The sequence below is a fragment of the Somniosus microcephalus genome, unplaced genomic scaffold (genome assembly GCF_052327205.1).
Source record: "Somniosus microcephalus isolate GS21.2 unplaced genomic scaffold, FLI_Smic_1.0 unresolved_chr2, whole genome shotgun sequence".
Taxonomy (NCBI): domain Eukaryota; kingdom Metazoa; phylum Chordata; class Chondrichthyes; order Squaliformes; family Somniosidae; genus Somniosus; species Somniosus microcephalus.
Window position 1 is genome coordinate 57836956 of NW_028225180.1, and position 24237 is coordinate 57861192.

General features: G+C 48.5%; 1 protein-coding gene and 1 pseudogene across 1 annotated transcript in view; one reads left to right on the forward strand and one right to left on the reverse strand.

Annotated features, from left to right (window-relative positions):
- Nucleotides 1-24237, reverse strand: part of LOC147092692 (NACHT, LRR and PYD domains-containing protein 3-like) — a 452481-nt gene that overhangs the window by 253788 nt on the left and 174456 nt on the right.
- LOC147092694 (NACHT, LRR and PYD domains-containing protein 3-like) overlaps nucleotides 23045-24237 on the forward strand; it is a 61861-nt pseudogene continuing 60668 nt past the window's right edge.

Genomic DNA, 24237 nt, shown 5'->3' on the forward strand with positions numbered 1-24237 from the left:
GGGGTGTTTGGGGCCCTGGACAGTGGGGAGGGGGGAGGTATAGGGGCAGGTGTTACATCTCCTCCGCTTGCACGTGAAGGTGCCAGGCGAAGGGGAAGGGCTGTTTGGGGTGATAGAGGAGTGGACTAGGGTGTGTCGGAGAGAGCGGTCCCTGCGGAATGCTGAAAGGGGAGGGGAGGGGAAGATACGTTTGGTGGTGGGATCACTTTGGAGGTAGCGGAAATGCCGGAGGATGATCCGTTGAATGTGGAGGCTGGTGGGGTGAAAGGTGAGGACAAGGGGAACCCTATCGTGGTTCCGAGAGGGAGGGGCAGGGGTGAGGGCAGAGGTGCGGGAGATAGAACTGGCAGCGGATCATCCTCCGGCATTTCCGCTACCTCCAAAGTGATCCCACCACCAAACGTATCTTCCCCTCCCCTCCCCTTTCAGCATTCCGCAGGGACCGCTCTCTCCGACACACCCTAGTCCACTCCTCTATCACCCCAAACAGCCCTTCCCCTTCGCCTGGCACCTTCACGTGCAAGCGGAGGAGATGTAACACCTGCCCCTATACCTCCCCCCTCCCCACTGTCCAGGGCCCCAAACACCCCTTCCAGGTGAAACAGCGATTTACTTGTACTTCTCGCAATCTAGTGTACTGTATTCGCTGCTCACGATGCGGTCTCCTCTACATTGGGGAGACCAAACGCAGATTGGGTGACCGCTTTGCGGAACACCTCCATTCAGTCCGTAAGGGTGACCCCGAGCTTCCGGTCGCCTGTCATTTCAATTCACCGCTCCATTCCCACTCGGACCTCACCGTCCTTGGCCTCTTGTACTGTTCCACGGAAGCTCAACGTAAACTCGAGGAACAGCACCTCATCTTCCGATTAGGCACTCTGCAGCCTTCCGGTCTCAATATCGAGTTCAACAATTTCAGATCATAACCTCGGCCCCTATTTCATTTTTACTTATATTTTTCCACTACTTTCCTCCCCCCCCCTTTCCTTTTGTTTCTCTCTCACACCTGGCAGCTATCTTTTGCCCTGCCAGTACACTTTACACCTAATCCCAGCCTATTACCATCTCGTCTAGCTTCTAATCTCTTTTACTTCTTTTGTTTCTTTTATTCTTTTGTCCGATCGCAGCCCTGCCTTCGATCCAGTTCCTTTTCTCTCCAGTTTTGAAGAAGGGTCAAACCCGAAACGTCAACTCAAATTTCTCTCCACGGATGTTGCCTGACCTGCTGAGTTTTTCCAGCATTTTCTGTTGTTATTTCGGATTTCCAACATCTGCAGTATTTTGCTATCTTCCTTCTCTCCACCATTGGAGGCCGTGCCATTTGCTGCGGAGGCCCTGAGCACTGGAATTCCCTCTTTAAACATCTCTAACTCTCTCTGCTTATGACGCTCCTTAAAACCTACTTCTTTTACCAAACGCTTGGCCACATAAAAGCTCCTTGTGGTGGGGGCTGGGCAAGTGGGTGTTGTTCGGTGGGGGCTGAGCCAGGGTAGGGGAGAGGGGGATGGGCCAGAGCGGGGGAGCGTGGGCCTGGGCCAGTGGGGGGGCGGAGAGCTGTACCAGAGGGGCTGGCGTGGGCCTGGGCCAGTGGAGGGGCGGGTGGCTGGTCCAGGGAGGGGGCGGGGGATTGAGCCAGTGGGAGGACAGAGGAGCAATATCACTTGAATTGTACAGTGTTGGTCAGAAGGTAAGTTCCATGTTGCTGAGCCTGATTGCAAATAAAAAATGCATTGAAATGGATGTTTGATAAATGCATGAGGGAGAAAGGAATATAAGGTTATGCAGATGGGGTTTGATGAAGAGAAGTGGTAGCAGGCTCGTGTGGACCATAAACACCGGCACAGACCACTTGGGTTGAATAGTCTGTTTCGCTGCTGTTAATTCTATGTAAAAAAGGAAGCGACGATGCCGAATTTTCTGAGACAGTTTGGTATAAAGAGAACATCAGCAGCTTTGCTCTAATTCTGTAGCCTACAACAAGCAAACTCTTTCGGTAGAACTAGGAGATTCCAGTCGCCCAGCCAGAGTGCGTGGAATATTCTGTAAAAGTGAATTGAGTTTAACTGCTCCTGTAACATTGAATCACAAATAAGGTTTGTGTATTTCAGAGTTTGATCAGCGACTCGTCCCGATTGACCCATGGGTGAAAATTTAGACAGGTGCCTCTCCATCCTCCCTTTCCTCAATGTTTTGTCGCCTCCTGAATTTTTGCCCATCTTTTTCACAGCCTCATGTTTGAATTTCTCCAATCGGGTTTCTGCTCCTGCCACAGCCCTGAACTGGCAATAACCAAGTCGCAATTGACACATTCTAAGACTGTGACCGTGGTAACCTATCACTCCTCATTCTTTTCGACCTCTGCTGTCTTTGACATTGTCAAGTACAACATTCGCCAACACCTCTCCTCCTTTGTCTAGCTCAGTGGGACTGCCCTCGCTTGGTTCCACTTTTACCCATCCAGTCATAGACAGAGAATCTCCATCAGCGGCTTCTCTTCCTGCTCCCGTGCTGTTACCTGTGGAATCCACCATGGATCACCCCTCGCCCCCTCCTATATCTCATCTACGTGTTGTCCCTTGGAGACATCCATAGACAAGTGGTCAGCTTTATCATGTACCCTGACACCACTCTGCTCCACATCTCCTCCACCTCTCTCGAACCCTCCACTGCCTCTGCTTTCTGAAACTGCTTGTCCGACATCCATCTGTGATGAGCTACACATCTCTCCAATTAAACATTGGGAAGACTAAAAACATGGTATTCGGCCCCTGCCAGGAATTCTGTTCCCTACCCGTCCCAATCAGTGTCTCAGATTTAAATATACTGTTCGCACGTGATATTAAGAAATGGCTGAGCGCACTGGATACAACAAAGGTTATGGACCCCGACAATGTCCCAGCTATCGTGCTGAAGACTTTTGCTCCAGAACTAGCCACGCATCCAGCCAAGCTGTTCCAGTACAGTTACAATACTGGCATCTATCCAACAATGGGGAAAACTGCCCGGGTATCTCCTGTCCACAAAAATCGAGAACCAATCCAATCTGTGCAATTACCACCCATCAGTTTACTCTCAATCATCAGCAAAGTGATGGAAGGTGTCATTGACACTGCTATCAAGTGGCACTTACTCACCAATAACCTGCTCACTGATGCCCAGTTTGGGTTCCGCCAAGAACACTCAGCTGCCTTGGTCCAAACATGGACAAAGGAGCTGAATTCCAGAGATGAGGTGAGAGTGACTGCCCTAGATATCAAGGCAGCATTTGACCGAGTCTGGCATCTGGGAGCCCTAGTAAAAATGAAGTCAATCGGAATCCGGAGGAAAAGTATTAACTGGCTGGAGTCATACCTATCACAAAAGAAGATGGTTGTGGTGGTTGGAGGTCAATCATCACAGCCCCAGGACGCCGCTGCAGGTTTTCCTCAGGACAGTGTCCTAGGCCCAACCATCTTCAGCGGCTTCATCAATGACCTTCGCTCCAACATAAGGTCAGAAATGGTGATGTTCGCTGTTGACTGCTCATTGTTCAGTGCCATTCACAACTCCTCAGATAATGAAGCAGTCCATGCCCACGTGCAACAACACCTGGACAACGTTCAGGCTTGGGCTGATAACTGGCAGGTAACATTTGCGCCACAGAAGGGCCAGGCAATGACTATCTCCAACAAGCGAGAGTCTAACCACTGCCCTTAACATTCAGAGGCATTACCATCGCCGAATCCCCCACCATCAACATCCTTCTTCCAAAATGCATCACTTCACACTTCTCTGCATTAAATTTCACCTGCCACATATCTGTCCATTTCACCGGACGGTTTATGCCCTCCTGAAGCCTACTACTATCCTCCTTAGGGTTTTTGACTTTTCCTAATAAATCCAAGTCCAGGTCATCAATATATATCAAAAGAGCAATGTTCGTAATACCGACCCCAGGTGATACCACTGTATACTTCTCTCCAATCTGAAAAAAGCATCTGTTCACCACAACTTTCTTCTTTCTTCAATTAGCTAATTTAGTATTCATGCTAACATTGCACCTTTAATATCATTGGCTTCAATTTTGCCAACAAACCTATTCTGTGGTAAGTCGTCAAACGACATCTAAAATTCCACATCCACAACATCAACTGTACAAACTTCAACAGTCCGCTACCTTATTTCATCGAAGAAATTAAAAAGTCAGATTGTTTTGCCTTTAACCAATCTGTTTTGGCTGTCGTTTGTTAACAATGTTCTTCCAAGTGACAAGTAATTTTGACTCTGGCTACTGTCTCAATGTTTTGTCTCAAGAAGGTTCCTCGAAGTTAGACTGATTCACCAGTAGTTATTTGTTTTATCAAACTCCCCATTTATAAACAGTGGAGTAACATTTGCAATTCTCCAGCCCTCTGGCATCACTCCCTTATACAAGGAGGATTCAAAGATTGTGGCCAGAGCCTCCACAATTTCCACCCTTACTACCCTTACTAGGATGCATCCAATCAAGACCACGTGACTTTTATGTGTTGAGCGCTGTGAACCGTTTCAGTACCTCCTCCTTATCTATTTATATCCTGTCCAATTTCTCTACTAGCTTCTCCTTTACCGTAACATTGGCAGCATCCTCTTCTTGAGTGAAGACAGGTGCAAAGTACTCATTTAATACCTCAGCCATGCCCACTGCATCCAAAAGAAGATCTCCTTTTGTCTTTAGTCGTTGCACCTTTCCCTTGACTGTCCTTTTAGGCTTTATGGCCTAGAAATTCAGTTCGGACGCTATTGCGGCGCTAAAGTCGGGCGCTCGTCAAATTTAGCGGCCGCCGGAAAGTGCAGGCGAGCTCGCCGAAATTCAGTAGATTTGGCCAACTTTTTGGCCGAGCGCTGCAAAAGGCGTTGGAACTCTGTGTTCAGGCGCTAATCCGGCGATGCAGCCTGATAACGCCGATTCCGGGCGCAGCGCAGGTGCGATCATGTGGTGAGTGTCAGCAAACACCCTGACGCCGGTCAGCTCTTAAAGGGGGAAGGGTCAACTTTGACTGCAGCCACGCCCTGCATGCTGTAGCCCTGCAACTAGGCCTCAGGACTGGTTGTGTGCCATATCAATGCCTGGAGGTCATGGAGAGGGCCCGGGAAAGAGCCCAGCGGTTCTCTGAGCATGCGCTGGGTGTGCTCCTTCATGGGGTGCGCAAAAGAAGACGGGTCGTGTGCCCGGCTAGTGGCAGGAAGGCTCCCAGGAGCCAGTTCAGGGAGGCGTGGACCAAAATTGCCCGGAGGGTCTCCTCCAACTCCGATGTTCCCAGGAGTGCGGACCAGTGCCGCAAGAAATACAATGACCTATGTCGGCTGGTCAAGGTGAGTACCCTTTCCAATGTCCCCCTCATCCTTGCATGTGCACCTCCCATTAGGGCCAAAGGGACATCCAAGGTCTAATGCCCAGCCCTGCTGCTGCTGCAATGGCACTTGCCTGTTAATCAATAGCTCTTTCTGCACTTACCACACTGTGCAAGCTATTCCACCATGGGAGGCCTCACACACAGCTACAGGGCACCACACTGTGCAAGCTATTCCACCATGGGAGGCCTCACACACAGCAACGGGGCACCACACTGTGCAAGCTATTCCACCATGGGAGGCCTCACACACAGCAACGGGGCACCACACTGTGCAAGCTATTCCACCATGGGAGGCCTCACACACAGCAACAGGGCACCACACTGTGCAAGCTATTCCACCATGGGAGGCCTCACACACAGCAACGGGGCACCACACTGTGCAAGCTATTCCACCATGGGAGGCCTCACACACAGCAACAGGGCACCACACTGTGCAAGCTATTCCACCATGGGAGGCCTCACACACAGCAACGGGGCACCACACTGTGCAAGCTATTCCACCATGGGAGGCCTCACACACAGCAACGGGGCACCACACTGTATTTAGACGCCCTCCTTTCTCTTGCAGGCCAAGCTGGCGAGGAACGCCAGGAGCCTGCGTGTCACTGGTGGAGGCCCTCACGATTACCAGGAGCTAACGGCTCTGGAAGAGAGGGAGGCCCGACTGCTGCGTCACCCGGTGATTGGGCCTGTGGCGCTCGGCGACGCCGACCCTATACTGGAACCCACTGGTAAGGACAGGACCGGGTGCACCTCTCTCCTTGCCCTCGCACATCAGATCTACATCCTTCCCCACTGGCCGAAAAATGCGCATAATGCACCAGTGCGGCCTCCCTCGCTGTCGGCCTGTCCTCACTCTAAAGCTACACTTGTGCCTTCCTGCTTTCAGCTGGTGAGGAGGAGGTGCTCCCTGAAGCCCACACAGCCAGGCCCTCGGAGGAGGAGGACGTCGAGGAGCAGCAGGAAGGCGCCACCTCGGGGGAACCCTCCTCCGCTCCAGGAGATGGCAATGAAGGGGAGACGTCTGGCGTGCCAGAGAGCCAGGGGGAGGCGGGGGAGGGGAGCCCCGAACCTGATCCCAGTGGCATGGACGCACGCGGCAAGTCTCCGGTGGCACGCCAGCCTTCTGGCCAGAGGGTGGAGGCGCCCTCCAGTCCGGACTCGGACGTCGCCCAGGAGGTGCGCCTCCTGGACGAGATGTCGGCGGCGTCGGAGAGCCGGCACGTCGAAATCATGGAGGTGGTGGCACAGATGCCTCACGCCATCGAAAGCCTCGCTCAAAGTGTGGTGGCTTTCGGCCAATCCCAGGCCAGGGGCTAGAGCTATTCGCAGCAGCGCACGCCAGGGGGGTGGAGCTCCTTGTGGCAGCGCATGAGAGGGGGGTCGAACAACTCGAGGCAGCGCAGCATGCCAGTCGCCAGCTGAGAGGTGCTGTGCAGACAATGGCACTGCAGATGCGGGGACATGCCGGTGCAGTTGGGGCACTGACTTCTGCCACCCTCGCACTGGCGCGGAGGCGTCGCCAGGCCAGCCGCCGCCCTGCTGCCACACTCCGGTCTGGCGACCAACAGTTTGGCGCGCTTGCTCCCCGGCCAGGCCGGCCGAGTGCACATGTGTCTGGCGACCAGCGCGCGCCTGGCATCACCCACCTTGTCCCCATTGGTGCAGGCGAGCCTGCGACTCCCCCAGCCAGGGTGCAAGGAGCTACTGCAGCCAGTGAAGAGGGCCACCCACAGCTGCAGCAGCCACCAGCCGGCCCCTCCCGGGCCCGCCCTCGTGTAGGCCGACCCCCAAGGGCATCTGGCGAGACACCTTGTCGCCCTGAGGATCCTTCCCCCAGCCTCGCCACAGCCTCACGGCCCAGCTTGAGGCGCAGCAGCAGGACGGGCCGGGGCAAAAGACGGCTGTCACCAGACACGCCCTCTCGCCACACCGAATAGAGTGTGTTGAGCGAGGGTTTGGGTGATGCAGGGGCTTCTGTTCTGGGGGGCATTACGTGGTTTGGTTTTATGGGGGTCTTTGTGTTGTGGGGGGGGCTTGTTTTTGTTAGGCCAGTGACGAAGGCCATTTGGATGGTGATGTTATGTTAGTCCTCCCCAGGTTTTGGGAGTGACAGAAGTTTGTTACTGTTTTTTGGGGGTCTTCTCTGTTTTGCTCTTCCATGTGGGAAGGGCCCTGAGTTTTTGAAATAAAGATGTTTATTTATTCACCATGTGCAGGTGTCATGTTTCAAGTGGTTGTTGGGTTAACCGGCTGAGGGCTTGCGAAGCGGCTGCGTTCAGTGGGCCAGGCCATTCCCTGACAGGGGGCCTAGAAGTGTCGAGCAATAAGCCCCCGGCGGTCGGCCCTTGGACCTTGTCGCTCCCTCCTGGCCTGGTGCTCCTCCTCCTCAGGGTCCTCCTGCTCGTCCTCCTGAGGTGGTGGGGCAATGTCAGGTGGCAGTGCCTGAGTCCTGCGGATAGCCAGGTTGTGGAGCATGCAGCACACCACGACGAACTGGGAGACTCTATCCGGCGAATACTGAAGAGACCCGCCCGAACGATCCAGGCAACGGAACCGTTGCTTGAGGACGCCTATCGTTTGCTCTATTAGGTTCCTTGTGGCTTGATGGCTTTCGTTGTATGCCAGCTCCGCTGGGGTCCTGGGCGCACGGAGCGGGGTCATGAGCCATCTGCACAAAGGGTAGCCCTTGTCCCCGATAAGCCATCCCCTTGGTGGAGGCTGTGCCTGGAACATGTCAGCCACAGTAGTCTGGCGCAGGATAAAGGCATCGTGGCTGCTTCCTGGGAAGCGGGCATTGACAGCTAGGATGCGCTGCCTGTGGTAACACACCAGCTGCACATTTAGGGAATGGTAGCCCTTCCGGTTGCGGTATTGCTCGGCATTGTGGATAGGTGCCCGCATAGCCACATGCGTGCAGTCAATGGCGCCCTGCACCATGGGGAAGGCCGCGATCCTGGCAAATCCAAATGCACGCTGCTCCTGCTTGTGTTGGGTCATGGGGAAGGAGATGAATTAGTGCCTCCTCGTGAAAAGTGCTTCGGTGACCTGTCGGATGCAGCGATGTGCGGCGAACTGGGAGATGTTCGCGATGTTCCCAGCAGCGGCTTGGAAGGAGCCGCTTGCATAAAAGCTGAGAGCCACCGTGACCTTCACTTCCACCGAGAGAGACGCCCTGGACATGAGCTGTGGCTGCAAATCTGCATGAAGCAGCCGGCAGATCTCTTCAACCACCTCCCTTCTGAAGCGCAGCCTCTTAACACAATGCGCCGCAGTCATGATGAGATATGAGACCTGCTCCCGGTATTGCCTGACTGGGTAAGGCCTACGTTGGCGACGCCTAATGGCCCCTCTGCGTCTAGGCATGCCTGGCCCTCTCTCAAAGCGTCTGCGAGCCCTTCGCACAAAATGTAGGAACTGAGGGTTGGCCCCCCATGCAGCCCCCATTACAAAGTTCCAAACAGCAAAATCACAAGGATGCAAATGTCAAATCACTGGCTAGAAGCCAAAAATACCTCTCCTATGGTGTCCGAAATCAGTAATCTCTGTGCCTTGCTCTCTGTGCAGAAATCCAAACCAGTCAAGTCATTGCAGCGAAATGGCTGGCTTTTATGGGTGAGTGGATGTGCCCTTTAATTAGCGCTCCCCGAATCCCACAGGGCCTCTGTTGAGTTCCATTTCACAGTTCTTAGCAGCGCCACGGCCACATCGGCCGGACGCCACCGAATTTCCGGTTTGGGGTGCACAAACGGCGTTGCACGACGGAATGACGTCATAAGATGCGCGCGCAGCTGAGCGGGCGCTAACACTTTGCGCCGGCGCTAAAACCCAGCTGAATTTCGGCGTAGGCGCAGATCCGGCGGTGCCCGGGCGCTAAGTGGATAGCGCCGGAAATCTGGCACTAACGGCTGGCGCAAACAGCTGAATTTCTAGGCCTATATGTTTATGAAAGACTTTAGTCTTCCCTACTATATTACCACTAATCTTTTCTCATACATTTTTCTTGCCATTCTTATTTCCTTTCTGATTTCTCATCTGTACTTTCTGTATTCAGCTTGATTCCCCACTGTGCTGTTGTTGCTGTCGTTTATTTATTATTCCAGTGCCTGCGTGTGAAACAGCAGTAAACTGAATTTTACTAGGTCTCAAACTTGGTTATAATTTAATGCCGGCGAATAACTTCAACTGAAGTTTGTACAAATTACTGATCCGAGACTGAATCGCTTTTACATTTCCACATTGGGGAACGGAAAGGACGCTGATTGAGTTTGATTGGACGAACGTGCGTGGGCCCACACACAGCGAGACAGGCGGACAAGTGGAGAATTATAACTGTAAAACAGCAGTCAAATCAAACTATTATATATTTAAAGCGTTTCCAGAGATTGTAAGACCTGTAATGATATTCCAAACAAAAATGTTGTGTGTCACCTAACTGCTTAAAGTTACACAACTGATAACATTACATATTAGTGTTAATATTAGAGGAACAGTGGTGAATGTCCTCGCCTCCTACAGTGCTCATTGGTCAAGTGCTAACACCATAAGAGATGCCCTTGGCTTTATTACTAGAGGATTAGAGAATAAAACCAAGGAAGTTATGTTAACCCATTATAAAAGTCTGGTTAGGACTCAGCTGGAGTATTGTTTTCAATTCTGGGCACCACACTTTAGGAAGGATATCAAGGCCTTGGAGACGGTGCAGAAGAGATTTGAGAGAATTGTACCAAGGATGAGGGACTTCAGTTATGGGGAGAGACTGGAGAAGCTGGATTGTTCTCTTTAGAGCAGAGATAGTTAAAGAGGACATTTCATAGAGGTGTTCAAAAGCATAAATGGTTTTGATGAGAAAATAAGGAGAAACATAGAAACATAGAAGATAGGAGCAGGAGTAGGCCATTCGGCCCCTCCAGCCTGCTACGCCATTTAATGCGATCATGGCTGATCATCCAAGTTCAGTACCCAATCCCTGCTTTCTCCAGATACCTCTTAATCCCTTTAGCCTTAAGAAATATATCCAACTCCTTCTTGAATATATTTAATGAATTGGCCTCAACTGCCTTCTGTGGTAGAGAACTCCACAGGTTCACCACTCTCTGGGTGAAGAAATTCCTCCTCATTTCTGTCCTGAAAGGCCTACCCCTTATCCTTAGACTGTGACCCCTGGTTCTGGATTCACCAGTCATCGGGAACATCTTCCCTGCACCTAGTCGGTCCAGTCCTGCCAGAATTTTATAAGTTTCAATGAGATCCCCTCTCATTCTTCTAATCTGCAGCGAGTACAAGCCCAATCGATGCAATCTCTCCTCATACGTCATTCCTGCCATCCCAGGTATCAGCCTGGTGAATCTTCGCTGAACTCCTTCCATGGCAAGAATATCCTTCCTCAGATAAGGCGACCAAAACTGCACACAATACTCAAGATGTGGTCTCACCAAGGCCCTGTACAACTGCAGCAAGACATCCTTGTTCTTGCACTCAAACCCTCTCGCTATGAAGGCCAACATACCATTTGCCTTCTGAACCGCCTGCTGCACCTGCATGCTTACCTTCAGCGACTGGTGCACAAGGACACCCAGGTCTCGTTGCACTTCCCCTTCTCCCAATCTATTGCCATTCAGATAATAATCTGCCTTCCTGTTTTTGACACCAAAGTGGATAACCTCACATTTATCCACAAAATATTGCATCTGCCATGCTTCTGCCCAATCACCCAACCCGTCCAAATCATCCTATAGTTTCTCAGCATCCTCCTCACAGCACACACGCCCACCCAGCTTTGTGTCATCTGCAAATTTGGAGATTGGCCTAGAAATTCGGGTCGGGGGCTTCCTGTGGGTGCAAGCCCCCAACCTGCACTTACCTTGCGCGCCGGCCGTTGAGCTGTAAGGCCCCGTGGAATTTCGATCCAGGGCCTGGTCCAGCTGCCGGCACGCTGTGCTTGCGTATCCCAGGGGCGCAGTTAGTTTGAAACGTCCCCTGGGATCACGTGAGCCATGGGGAGCCAATCGGAGCAGGGAATGCGCCATTCATACGTCTGACAGGAAGTGCTGTCAAGACTTATAAATACTATGGTTGGAATCATACCTAGCACAAAGGAAGTTGGCTGTGGTTGTTGGAGGTCATTCATCTCAATCACATGATATCACTGCAGGAGTTCCTCAGGGCAGTGACCTAGGCCCAAACATCTTCAGCTGTTTCATCAATGACCTTCCCTCCATCATAAGGTCAGAAGTGGGGATGTTCGCTGATGATTGCACACTGTTCAGCACCATTCGAGACTCGTCAGATACTGACGCAGTCTGTGTCCATATGCAGCAAGACCTTGACACCATTCAGACTTGGGCTGACAAGTGGCAAGTAACATTCGCACCACACAAGAGCCAGGCAATGACCATCTCCAACAAGCGAGACTCTAACCATCTCCCCTTGACACTCAATGGCATTACCAGCGCTGAATCCCCCACTACCAACAACCTGGGAGTTACCATTGATCAGAAACTGAACTGGACCAGCCATATAAATACTGTGGCTACAAAAACAGGCCAGAGGCTGGGAATTCTGCGGCGAGTGTCTCACCTCCTGACTCCCCAAAGCCTTTCCACCATCTACAAGGCACAAGTCAGGAGTGTGATGGATACTCTCCACTTGACTGGATGAGTGCAGCTCCAACAACACTCCAGAAGCTCGACACCATTCAGGATAAAGCAGCCCGCTTGATTGGCACTCCATCCACCACCTTCAACATTCACTCCCTCCACCAGCGGCGCACTGTGGCTGCAGTGTGTACCATCCACAAGGTGCACTGCAGCAACTCGCCAAAGCTCCTTCAACAGCACATTCCAAACCCGCGACCTCTACCACTTCGAAGGACAAGGGCAGCCGACTTATGGGAACATCACCACCTGCAAGTTCCTCTCTAAGCCAGACTACACACTGACTTGGACCTGTATCGCCGTCCCTTCACTGTCGCTGGGCCAAAATCCTGGAAGTCCCTTCCTAACAGCATTGTGGGTGTACCTACACCATATGTACTGCAGCGGTTCAAGAAGGAAGCTCACCACCATCTTCTAAAGGGCAATTAGGGATGGGCACTAAATGCAGGCCTGGCCAGCCAGCGACGCCCACATCCCATCAATGAAAAAAAAACGGCCACAAAATAGCACTAAACCTTCAAATAAACTTTTTTTTAAATCACATTTTTTATTAAACTATAAATTACATGAAATATCTATTTTAAACAATGGCCCAGAAATTCGGGTCGGGGGCTTCCCGCGGGTGCAAGCCCCCGACCTACACTTACCTAGCACGCCGGCAGTTGAGCTCTGGGCCTGCGGGGAATTCCTCGCCGGGGTCTGGCACAGAGGCCGGCGCGCTGTGCTTGCATGTCCCAGGGGCGTAGTTAGTGCGAAGCATCCCCTGGGATCACGTGAGCCATGGGAAAAGCCAATTCATAAGATTGACAGAAAGTCCTGTCAAAATGTATGAATGCTGAGGGCCCAAAACAGTAGTTAACCTTGAAATATATATTTTTTTTAAAGCACAGTTTTTAAATAAACTATAAATTACATTAAATATCTATTTTAAACAATAATTTAAATTTTTGAAAAAAATAATTTTATAAAAAAACGGGGCTAAAAATAAACTTACCTTGCTTTAAAGTATTTAAAAAAAATAAACCTCTGGAAAAAATGTTTTAATTTTAATTAATTGACCACTTACCTTTTAACATGCAGTCCTTACGCCTGGTTTTTATATTTCTAAAATCTAAAGACTTACCCTCATGGAAAAACCTGTAAAAAAATCGTAAGTTCAAAGCGCATGCGCAGACTCGCGCACACACGCGTTCATCCTCTGAACCCCTTCATTCAGAGGATTGGAAGTGCCGGTTTCCCGCGCATAAGAACATAAGAAATAGGAGCATGAGTTGGCCAATCGGCCCCTCGAGCCTGCTCCGCCATTCAATAAGATCATGGCTGATCTGATCCTAACCGCCAATCTACTATCACAGAACAATCTCCTGAATCTAACAGAATTAGACACACGAAATAGGAGCAGGATCAGGCTACACGACCCCTGGGCCCGCTCCGCTACCCACAGGGCCATGTCCGATCTGAACCTAGACTCATGTCCAAATTCCTGCCCGCTCCCCGTAACTCTTAATTCCCTTTACTTCTAGGAAACTGTCTATTTCTGTTTTAAATTTATGTAATGATGTAGCTTCTGCAGCTTTTTGGGGCAGCAAATTCCATGTACCTACCACCCTCTGAGTGAAGTAGTTCCTCCTCATCTTAGTTTTGAAAGAGCAGCCCCTTATTCGAAGACTATGCCCTCTAGTTCTAGTTTCACCCATCATCGGGAACATCCTCCCCACATCCACCCAATCCAACCCCTTCACAATCTTATATGTTTCAATAAGATCACCTCTCATACTTCTGAACTCCAATGAGTAGATTTCCAATCCACTCAACCTCTCCTCATATGTGCATCCCCTCATCCCCGGGATTAACCGAGTGAACCTTCTTTGTACTGACTCGAAAGCAAGTATGTATTTTCTTAAGTATAGACACCAAAACAATATGCAGTATTCCAGGTGCGGTCTCACCAATACATTGTACAACTGAAGCAATACCTCCCTATTTTTATATTCTATCCCCCTAGCCATTACATTGGCCTTCTTAATCACTTGCTGCACCTGCACACTAACCTTTTGAGTTTCGTGCACCAGGACCCCCAGATCCCTTTGTACTTCAGTACTTTCCAGTTTCTTGCCATTATGATAATAACTTGCTCTACGATTTTTCCTGCCAAAGTGCATAACCTCACACTTTCCAGTATTGTATTCCATCTGCCAAATCTCTGCCCACTTACTTAGCCTGTCTATGTCCCCTTGCAGGTTTTTTATGTCCTCCTCACTCACTACTTTCCCTCCTATCTTAGTATCATCTGCAAACTTTGATATGTTACACTCGGTCCCCTCCTCCAAATCGTTAATATAGATTGTAAAGAGTTGGGGACCCAGCACTGACCCCTGTGGAACACCACTAGTTACTGATTGCCAGTCTGAGAATGAACCATTTATCCCAACTCTCTGCCTTCTGTTAGATAGCCAATCCTCTATCCATGCCAGAATATTACCCCCAATCCCGTGGTTTTTATCTTAAGCAATAATATTTTGTGTGGCACCTTGTCAAATGCCTTTTGGAAGTCTAAATACACTACGTCCACTGGTTCCCCTTTATTCACCCTATATGTTACTTCCTCAAAGAACTCCAGCAAATTTGTCAAACATGACTTCCCCTTCATAAAACCATGCTGACTTTGTCCTATTAAATTATGATTATCCAACTGTCCTGTTACTGTCTACTTAATAATTGACTCCAAAATTTTACCTACCACAGATGTTAGGCTAACTGGTCTATAGTTTCCAGCCTTCTGTCTACTGCCCTTTTTAAATAAGGGTGTCACATTAGCAGTTTTCCAGTCTGCCGGGACCTTTGCTGAGTCCAGGGAGTTTTGGAAAATTATTACCAATGCATCCACAATCCCTACTGCCACTTTCCTCAAGACCCTAGGATGTAAGCCATCAGGTCCAGCTGATTTATCCGCCTTGAGTCCCATTATTTTACCGAGTACCACTTCCTTAGTGATTTTGATCGTGTTTAGCTCCTCCCCCCATAGCCCCCTGTTTGTCCAGTGTTGGGATATTCTTAGTGTCCTCTACTGTAAAGACTGATACAAAATATTCATTCAGTGTTTTTGCCATCTCCATATTTCCCACCATTAATTTTCCGGCCTCATCCTCTAAGGGACCAACATTTACTTTAGCCACCCTTTTTCTTTTTATATAACTATAAAAACTCTTACTGTCTGTTTTTATATTTTTTGCTAATATACTTTCATAATCTATCTTCCCTTTCTTAATCAATTTTTTTGTTATTTTTTTCTGTCTTTTAAAGTTTTCCCAATCCTCTATCCTCCCACTAGATTTGACTCCCTTTTATGCCCTTGTTTTTAGTCGAATACTAACCTTAATTTCTTTATTTAGACATGGATGGCTATCTTTTCTTTTACACCCTTTGCTTCTCAGTGGAATTTATATTTTTTGGAAGTTGTAAAATAACCCCTTAAATGTACACCACTGATGCACAGTGCATGCAAGAAACCGGCACTTCCATCGGGTCCACGCGTGAATACCCCGTGCGTACTCATGCATTGGGACCTGAATTTCTGGGCCAATAATTTAAATTTTTGAAAAAAATAATTTTACATTCTAACGGGGCTCAAAATAAACTTACCTTGCTTTAAAGTATTTAAAAATAATAAATCTGTGGAAAAAATGTTTTAATTTTAATTAATTCACCACTTACCTTGTAAAAAGCAGACTTACTCTCACGGAAACAACCTGTAAAAAAAACCTAAGTTTGATGCGCAGGCGCAGCCTCCCCTGTGCACGCGTTCGACCTCTGAACCCCTGCTTTCAGAGGAACGGAAGTGCCGGTTTCCCACGCATGTGCAGTGCATGCAGTAAACCGGCACTTCCATCGGGCCTACGGGTGAGTACCCCGTGCGTACTCACCTGTGGAGACCCGAATTTCTGGGCCATTACATCTAGTTTCCTTGACTACATCATTAATATATATTGTGAATAGCTGGGGTCCAAGGACCGATCCCTGTGGTACCCCACTAGTCACTGCCTGCCACTTGGAAAAAGACCCGTTTATTCCAACTCTTTGCTTCTATCTGCCAACCACTTCTCTATCCAAGTCGATACCTTGCCCCCAATCTCATGCGCCTTAACATTACACGCTAATCTCTTATGTGGGACCTTATCGAAAGCCTTCTGAAAGTCCAAATGCACCACATCCACTGGTTCTCCCTTATCTATTTTATACAGGTAGACTACCCTTTATCCGAACTTCCGAAAACCGAAACCCTCTAAAAATCGAAGGTTTTTTCGGTCCGCGTAAGTCGTGCGCACGACATGACCAGAGTGGCGCACGACCACCCGCGGACCGCCACGCGGACCCCCGCCGACCCCCCCGCGGACCCCCGCCGCCCCCGACCCCCGCCGACCCCACCGCGGACCCCCGCCGACCCCCCCGCGGACCCCCGCCGACTTACGCTGAGCAGAGGGTCAGCGTAAGTCGTGCACACGACCCCCCCGCGGACCCACGCCGACCCCCCAGCCGACCCCGACCCCCGCCGACACCCCCGCGGGCCCCCCCGCGGACCCCCGCCGACCACGACCCCCGCCGACCCCCCCGCGGACCCCCGCCGACCCCGACCCCCGCCGACTTACACTGAGCAGACCTGTTGGTGGAAATGCGGAACTTCATTGCATTCCAGGCTAGCAGTGATGGACAAGCCATGACTGCGGACCCCCCCCCGGACCCCGGCCGACGCCGACCCCCCCGCGGACCCCCGCCGACCCCCCCGCGGACCCCCGCTGACTTACGCTGAGCAGAGGGTCAGCGTAAGTCGTGCGCACGACCCCCCGCGGACACCCCCGCGGACCCCCGCCGGCCCCCCCGTGGACCCCCCCGCGGACCCCCGCCGACCCCGACCCCCGCCGACCCGCCGACCCCGACCCCCACCGACCCCCCCGCAGACCCCCGCCGACCCACCTTCCGAAATCCGAAATTTTCCGAAAACCGAAACACGGCTGGTCCCGAGGTTTTCGGATAAAGGATAGTCTACCTGTACTAGTTACATCCTCAAAAGATTCCAGTAGATTAGTCAAGCACGATTTACCTTTTGTAAATCCATGTTGACTTTGTCCGATCCTGCCACTGTTTTCCAAGTGTTCTGCTATTACATCTTTTATAATGGACTCTAGCATTTTCCCCACTACCGATGTCAGGCTTTCCAGTCTGTAATTCCCCGTTTTCTCTCTACCACCTTTTTTGAATCGTGGGGTAACATTAGCTACCCTCCAATCCATGTGTTCTGTTCCAGATTCTATCGAATGTTGGAAGATGATCAGCAATGCATCTACTATTTCTAGGGCCACTTCCTTAAGTGCCCTAGGATGTAGATTATCAGGCCCTGGGGATTTATCGGCCTTCAATCCCATCAATTTCCCTAACACCATTTCACTACAAATACTGATTTCTTTCAGCTCCTCCCTTTCATCAGACCCTATGTTCCCCGACATTTCTGGGAGAAACTTTTTCCGTTGGCAGAAGGGTCAGTAACCAGACGGCACAGATGTATTGTGAGTGGAGAAAGAGCCACAGGCGACGTGAGGAAACATTCTGTTACACAGCGAGTGGGTGTGATCTGGAATGCATTGCCCGAAAGTGTGGTGGAAGCAGATTCTGTTGTAACATTGAAGAGAGAATTGGATAAATACTTGAAGGGAAAACATTCACAGGGCTATGAGGAAAGAGAGGGACAGTGGTAATAATGGAATAGCTCTTCCAAAGAGTCAGCACAGGCACGACGAGCCGAATGACCTCCTTCTGTGCTGTATCATACTATGAGTCTACGATGCAGCCTTGCCTAGTCAATGAAGGTGCATGATGAAGTGATCTCAGCGCAGAGATTGGAATCCACCAGCAAATCCCAAGAAGCAGATATTGAAACAATTTAATCTGCCTCTGGCGCTGCAGTAATCGGTTACTATGCACCAAAAGCAGTATCATCGGTTCAATATTAGCTGACAAGAGGGATAGAAGGCCGAAAGTTAACCGCTGTCTGCGGTCGGGGAGCTAGGACAGAAAGCGCACGAGGATCAGTTTTATGGGATGGAAAATGGAGGCCATGACATGGAAAAGGATGCCAGATGAGACCATATCGAATGCTGTGGGAAGGTGAATGATGGACAAGGAAGGGTTACACACCATGGTCACAGACATGGAGATTGTCGTTTGTGATTGTTCCGTGCAGATTAGAGTTACATAGAAACTGCAGCAGAGAAACAGTCTTTCGGCCCAAGTGGACTATGCTGTGTTTATACTCCAGGGGAACCTCCTCCCACTCTAATTACTTCTTGACACCATGTCCACATATATGTTCAAGGGCATTAGTCTCACGACACCAATATTAAATAACATTAAGAATGCTGGAGATGCAATCCTCCTGGAATGAATTGAGCGAGTTTGTCGCACTCCCCTCAATTCAGAAGAAAATGAGCTCATTCACGTTGGACCTAAAAAGGATAGATCAGAGAATTTTGTAAATGGTTAAAAGTTAGGAACTATGGATGAGCAGAGAGAACTAGGGGTCCAAGTACAGAAATCACTAGAAGCTAGTTGATTGGTACCAAAAATAAGTTAAATTCTAATGGAATGTTGGCCATTATCTCGAGGGCTGGAATACAAAGGGGTAGAAGTTCTGTTCCAGCTGTACAGAGCTCTGGTTAGATCCCATTTAGTGTTTAAACTGTGTTTAGTTCTGGGCACCGCACCTCAGGAACAATATCTTGGCTTTGGAGGTGGTGCAGCTCAGATTCACCAGAACAATACTGGGGCTAAAATTTTAAATTATGAGAATAGATTGCATAGACGAAGCTTTTATTCCCTTGATTATACAAATTTAAGGGGCGATCAAATTGAGTTGTATAAGATGCTCAAATGAATTGCTGGGATAGAAAGAGTTTAACTATTTCTTTTGGTGGACCAGTCCTGAAAAAGTGGCATAACATTAAACGCAGAGCTCAGCCGTTCAGGGGTGATGTTAGAAAGCATTTCTTCAGTCACAGTGTAGTGGAAATCTGGACCACTCGCCCTCAAAAAGCTTTCGAGTCTCCGTCAGTTGAAAATTTCAAAACTGTGATTGATAGGTTTTTGTTGGGCAATGGTATTTATGGTTATGGAGCCAAGGCGCATAGTTGGAGTTAAGATACAGCTCAGCCATGATCGAATTGAATGGAGGAACAAGATCAAACGAATGAATGGCCTGCTCCTGTTACTATGTTCCTATATTCCTATGTCTCTATTTATAATTCCAATGGTCCCGTATACTTTTCTAAAAGCTTTATCGCCCTGTCCTGCCACCGTCAAAGATTTCTGTATTTTTCTGTTCCTGCATCCCCTTTAAATTGTACCAGTTATTTTAAATTGCAGCGCCTCATTCTTCCTTCCAAAATGGAGCTCTTCACACTTCTCTGCATTAAATTTCACCTGCCATGTGTCTGTCCATTTCATTAGAGTGTCTATTTCCTCCTGAAGTCTTCTGTTACCCTCCTCACGGTTTACGAATTTTCTGAGATTCGTCTCATCTACAATCTTTAAAATTATGCCCTGCATACCTAAAATATATCAAAAAGAGCAGTGGTCCTAATGCCGACCCCTGGGGACACCACTGTATACTTCGCTCCAATGTGAAAAATATCGGTTAACAACTACTGTCTGTTTTCTGTCCTGTCACCAATCTAGTATCCACGCTGCCAGTACTCCTTCAATATAGAAACATAGAAACATAGAAGATAGCAGCAGGAGTATGCCATTCGGCCCCTCGAAGCTGCTCCGCCATTTGATGAGATCATGGCTGATCATCCAAACTCATACCCCGTAACTGCCTTCTCCCCATATCCCTTGATACATTTAGCTCTAAGAAATATATCTAACTCCTTCTTGAATATATTTAAAGACTTGGCCTCAACCGCCTTCTGTGGTACAGAATTCCACAGGTTCACCACTCTCTGGGTGAAGAAATTCTTCCTCATCTCTGTCCTAAATGGCTTACAACTTATCCTTAGACTATGACCCCTGGTTCTGGACTCTCCGATCATCGGGAACATTCTACCTGCAACTAGTTTGTCCAGACATGTCAGAATTTTATAAGTTTCGATGAGATCTTCTCTCATTCTTCTAAACTCCAGTGAGTATAAGCCCAATCGACCCAATCTCTCCTCATACGTCATTCCTGCCATCCCAGAGATCAGCCTTGTGAATCTTCGCTGAACTCCTTCCATGGCAAGAACATCCTTCCTCAGATAAGGTGACCAAAACTGCACACAGTACTCAAGGTGTGGTCTCACCAAGGCCCTGTACAACTGCAGCAGGACATCCTTGCTCCTGTACTCAAACTCTTTTGTTATGAAGGCCAACATACCATTTGCCTTCTTCACTGCCTGCTGCACCTGCATGCTTACCTTCAGCGACTGGTGCACAAGGAGACCCAGGTCTCGTTGCACTTCCGCTTCTCCTAATCTATTGCCATTCAGATAATAGTCTGCCTTTCTGTTTTTGACACCAAAGTGGATAACCTCGCATTTATCCACGTTACATTGCATCTGCCACGCTTCTGCCCAATCACCAAACCTGTCCAAATCATCCTGGAGTTTCTCGGTATCCTCCTCACAGCACACACGCCCACCCAGCTTTGTGTTATCTGCAAACTTGGAGATATTACATCCAGTTCCATTATCTAGATCATTAATGCATATTGTGAATAGCTGGGGTCCAAGGACTGATCCCTGTGGTAGCCCACTGGTCACTGCCTGCCACTCGGAAAAAGACCCGTTAATTCCTACTCTCTGCTTTCTGTCCGCCAACCAGTTCTCTATCCAAGTCAATACCTTGCCTCCAATCCCATGCGCCTTAACTTTACATGCTAATCTCTTATACGGGACCTTATCGAAAGCCTTTTGAAAGTCCAATTACACCACATCTACTGGTTCTCCCTTATCTATTTTCCCAGTTACTTCCTCAAAAAATTCCAGTAGATTAGTCAAGCACGATTTACCTTTTGTAAATCCATGTTGACTTTGTCCAATCCTGTCACTGTTTTCCGAGTGCTCAGCTATTACATCCTTTATAATGGACTCTAGCATTTTCCCCACTACCGATGTCAGGCTTTCCAGCCTGTAATTCCCTGTTTTCTCTCTCCCCACCTTTTTTGAATCGTGGGGTAACATTAGCTACCCTCCAACCCATGGGTACTGTTCCAGATTCGAGTGAATTTTGGAAGATGATCAGCAATGCATCTACTATTTCTAGTGCCACTTCCTTAAATACCCTAAGATGTAGATTATCAGGCCCTGGGGATTTATCGGCATTCAATCCCATCAATTTCCCCAACACCATTTTCCTACAAGTACTGCTTTCTTTCAGTTCCTCCCTCTCATCAGACCCTATGCTCTCCAACATCTCTGGGAGGTTATTTGTGTCCTCCTTTGTGAAGACAGAACCAAAATATGCATTTAATTGGTCCACCATTTCTTTGTTCCCCATTATAACTTCCCCTGCTTCTGACTGCAAGGGACCTACACTTGATTTCACTAATCTTTTTCTCTTCACATATCTATAGAAGCTCTTACAGTCAGTTTTTATGTTCCCTGCAAGCTTACTTTCATACTCTATTTTCCCCTTCTTAATTGATCCCTTTGTCCTCCATTGTTGAATCCTAAACTGCTCCCAATCCTCAGGGTTACAGCTTTTTCTGGCCAATTTATATGCCCTCTCCTTGGATCTTATGCTATCACTAATATCCCTTGTTAGCCACGGTTGAGTCACCCTTTTTGTTTTATTCTTATCCCAAACTGGGATGAACTGCGGTCTTTGATTGTTTGCCATTGCCTATCCACCATCAACCATTTGAATGACATTCCCCAATCAATCCTATCCAATTCACACCTCATATCATTGGCTCCAATTTTGTTAACGAGACTATGAGGTACTTTATCAAACATCTTCTGAAAGTCCATATACAGAACATCAGCTGCACTACAGTCATCAACGCTCTCCTATTTCATCGATTAGCTCATTCAAGTCAGCCAGATTTGATTTGCCTTTAAAAAAAATCAATTTTGACCGTCGCTAATTAACCCATGTTCTTCCAAGTGACAATGAATTTTGTTTTGGAAATTTTGTCCCGAGGAGCTCCCTCAACACCGATGTTAAGCTGAGTTGCCTGCAGTTATTAGTTTAGCACTCTCCCCATTTATGATCAGGGAAGTGACGTTTGCAATGCTCCAGTCCTCTGGCACCTCTCCCATATCCAAGGATTGGAAGGTTGAGGCAGAGCAGGTAACATTTCTACTTTGAGCCGTGCCAACCGTTTTAGTACATTGTCCTAATCTATTTATATGCTCTCCAATTTCTCTACCACCTCCTCCTTTACTGTACGATTAGCAGGGTCCTCTTCTTTAGTGAATACGGATGCAAAGTGTTAATTTTGTACCTCAGCCATGTCCTCTGCTTCCACAAGGTGATTACCTTTTTGATCCTAAATTGGCCCCAACATTCCTTGGACTATTCTTTCTCGCTTTATGTGTTTATAAATCGCTTTAGTGTTCTCTGTTATGTTACTGATAATCATTTCTCATACATTCTCCTTGCCCCTCTGTTCTTGCTGTTGTGTGTTTATTACACTCGTGGCAGCGTTAGTGAACACCAAAGTACTGAATTTTATAAAGTCTCAAACTGGTTATAAAGTAACTGAATCGCTTTTACATTTCCACAGTGGGGAAAGGAAAGGCCGCTGATTGATAATTTCAATGGACGCAAGTGCGGGCACACACACAAATGGAGAAGATTCTAAAACAGCAATGAAATCTACCACTTGTATATTCATGGTGTTTTCTGAGATCCCAGAGCTGTACTGATGGGGGAGGAGGGACTTGATATCATGTTTAACAAGGCAACGTTCTCCTCATTTTAATATTTCCGTCTAACCCTCCTATTAATATTATATTTGTTACAGAGCATCAGAGCCTGGGAACGCCTGTCACCACCATGGCTGAAGGTCCAAACAGGGCAGAAGATCCAACATCTTCAACAAGGATGAGAATGGACACAGGTAGGTTCACAAAATACTTTCAAATATAAGTTCTGTCCTGACAAAATGACTAGATCTAATGCATGGTCCTGAAGCACACACATGAAGAGGGAACAGGACAGGGACTGAGTAAAAGAGGGAAGTGAGTGACCATCTAGAGGGGCATTGCAGTCACTGGTGGAGAGAGCACTGAATATTGGAACTGTCCATTGGTATTGGGGACTGTAAGGTGGGTAGACACAGTGACTCAGAGGAGGGTCTTCCTGAGCAACAGTGTGGCACCAGAGAGCAGGAGGCCACCCTGAGGGGCGAGAGTGAGAGGCAGGTGGAGTACAGGAATAGGGGAGTGATACTCGTGGCAGATTGTATATTCGATGGAATAAACAACCTCTTCTGCAGCCCTGAGCAGGCTCTGAATGGTTAGTTGCATCTCTGGTGCCAGGGAGAAGAACATCCTTTAACGGGTGGGACCACCTCTGCGAAGGAAGGGAGAGCAGAAAATAGCCGTGGTCGGAACCAGTAGCACGCACTATTAGCACTTAGGCACTAAAATAACAAACCAGGCCTCAAGCGGTTGATCTCCAGATTGTTTTCCACTGGGCTGCTTAAGGAGGGAAATATGAGGCTGATCAGTGTGCGGCTGCAGGGCTGGAGCAGGAGGGTAGGGTTCATGTTCTTGGGCCGCTAGAATGAGTTCCGTTGGAAGCAAAGGGAAGGCCACATTCTGTACTGACAAACAATTCTGTTTTTACAGAAAAGGTGAATGGAAAAGTTATTGGTAAGAAAAAGGAAGGAGTATTTTAAGTAGTGAGAGATAAAATCACTTGTTTATTGTTTTAAATAAGAACAGGGACCAGTCAACATTTCAAATGTTGGAGCTAGTATTGAGTGTTGTGTGTGTGAGTGTACAAATCATTCCAAACATTGAGAAGCATGAGGGATGTGATCTAGTATCTATAAGACAGTGCCTTGGTTTTCACAGGATACAGAGGGAAATGTTTTTGGTGATAACATTTTGAGGGAAGAGCAAAAAAATTGTGGGCTCCAGTATTAACAAAGCGTTCTATGACAATGCTATAAAAACAACAACAAGAACAAACTTGCGTTTATATAGTGCCTTTAATGCACTAAAATG